Source organism: Tenrec ecaudatus, chromosome 1 (assembly GCF_050624435.1).
Source record: "Tenrec ecaudatus isolate mTenEca1 chromosome 1, mTenEca1.hap1, whole genome shotgun sequence".
Classification (NCBI taxonomy): Eukaryota; Metazoa; Chordata; class Mammalia; order Afrosoricida; family Tenrecidae; genus Tenrec; species Tenrec ecaudatus.
In genome coordinates, this window is record NC_134530.1 from 274,914,402 (window position 1) to 274,916,827 (window position 2,426).

Genomic DNA, 2,426 nt, shown 5'->3' on the forward strand with positions numbered 1-2,426 from the left:
GAGGTGGTCTCCAGGTTCGGCCTTTAGTGGCTTCGGCTGGGAGGCATGGTTGACATTATTGGTTGACCCCATTGGCTGAATTAAGCCCACCTGACCTGGTTTGCACCCACCTAAGTGCACTGCCTCCCTGCCTTATGTGCCTGAATTTGGAGCCTGCCCAGTAGACACCCTGGTCCCAGCTCTAGCTACCTAACATAAAACTACACCATAACACTACTCCCTCCTAAACAGCATAGCTAAAAATATGAGTTGAGCAGAGAAATTGGTTCTTAAAAGAATGCCTTCGCTTACAACCGATTGTCATTTTAAATTTCACTTGATGGTGTAGAGAGAACCAAGAGATCATTCCATCCCTCAGATTACTTGTAAACTACTGCAGAAACCTCAGGAAAGCCAGCAATTGCCTGCAAGACTGAGGTAAGAATCTCAAGGTTGACTCCCAAAACCATACGCATTGCTATAGAGTTGATTCTGACCCATAGCAACCTTACACAGGACAGGGTAGAACTACCTCTGAGTTTCCAAGTCTGAAACTCTATTTTTGTAAATCATTTTATTTGGGGGCTCTTACAGGTCTTATAACAATCCATACATCAATTTTGTCAAGCACATTTGTACATATGTTGCAATCATCATTTTCTTTGTATGTGAGCCCTTGGTATCAACTCCTTTTATTTCCCTCCCTCCCAACCCTCCCTACCTCATGAACACTTGATAAATTATTAATTATTATTTTTCATATTGTACAGAATCCGCTGTCTCCATTCACCCAAGTTCTTGTTGTTCATGCCCCCCAGTCACCCCCTGGGGAGCGGCGTGGTTATACAGTGATCATTGCAGTCAGTTCCCCCTTTCACACCCCACCTCTCCCCCACCCTCATGGTATCACTACTCCCATTACTGTTCCTAGGGGGTTTATCTGTCCTGAATTCTGTGTGTCCAGAGCTCTTATCTGCACCAGTGTACATGCTTTGGTCCAGCCGGATTTGTAAGGTAGAACTGGAGTCATGATAGTGGGCTGAGGGCTGGGAGAGTCTGTAACTCTTTATAGGAGTAGAAAGCTTCACAGGAAAGTGAATTTGAGGCTGAGACCTTGGGAAAAGTTTGGTCAAGATAACCAGATGTGGAGTGGTGTAGGGAAGGAAAGATTAAAAATAACCTGGTCCAGGATCCTCACAAATTTTAAGTTCATTTGACGCTCCCTAGGGAGGAAGGAGGAAGAGCTATCAGCAGTCAGGCTGTGTCATGCCTACAGCCTCTACAAAAATGCTTCCTGACTCTTCTCAGAAATTCTGCCAGGTGCTACCAGCCTCCTGAGTCTGAGAATGGTTCCTCTATGTTCTTATTAAGCTGAGGAAGGTTGGCACAAAAATATTTGGGAATCCAAGGAGCATGGTGAGGTCATTTCAGGGGGTCATGAGGAATGACTAGTAAGGATTTCAGCCAAATTAAAGGGCTTAGCAATTTGAATACCAGCTGACTCTGACCTTGATCAAGCCTCTTTACCTTTCTGGGTCAATTAAAAAAATTATTTTTTACCAGGTTTCTACTATATGTCAGATATGGGGAAGCAGTAGACAAACCAATAGAAGCTAGGAAATTTGATCCCACCTGTACAGATGTTGCTTCTAAAGACAGCATTCTTTATGTATGAGTTTGCCAGTAGTAATAATTGTCGTTAATCGTGCACTCTTGCCTGAAGAAAAATCCAAGAATCTGTGTCTTTGTACCTCCCTTTTGACACCCTCAAGGAGCCCAGTGGTGCTGTGAGGAAGGCATTGGCCTGCTAACCCAAATACTGGCAGTTCAAACCCACCTGATGCTCCAAAGAAGATGAGACTGTATGTTCCCCTGAAGATATATCCTTTTGGAAACCCCACAGAGCAACTCTACTCTGTCCTATGAGAGTCAGAATAGACTAGTGAGGACAGTAGATGTGGTTTGGGTTTGGTTTCAACACCTCCTCCCTGATCTACCTCATTACATCACAGTGCCTTAATCAGCTCCCCAAGCTGGTTTGTTTTTATGGCAGATTTTCTTTCTCTCCCCAAGTGCCTGATTGTGGGAAACAGAGGGATTTCTCCCAAGCTGTCTACCCCAAATATATTCCAAACTCAGCTGCTTGCAAAGCTATCTAGTGCAAGCAGACACCACTGCTTATCCCACAACAAGTAGGATTCACTCCCTTCTGATAAGGATAGTAGTTGTCTGTTTCCTTGTAGGAGACACCAGAGAGGTCAAACCCATCCAAAGATGACCAAGGTTAGGCTGCCATCCTAAAACTAGAATCAGCCCATCTTGTCACATGTATACCCCCCAATCTCTACTCTTGCTATTGCATTTCCATAGACCATCCCCTCTCATTACTGTATCACCTATAGCACATCCCCTTCCTGTGACATGGGTCCTCACCTGTCATTAGGGGG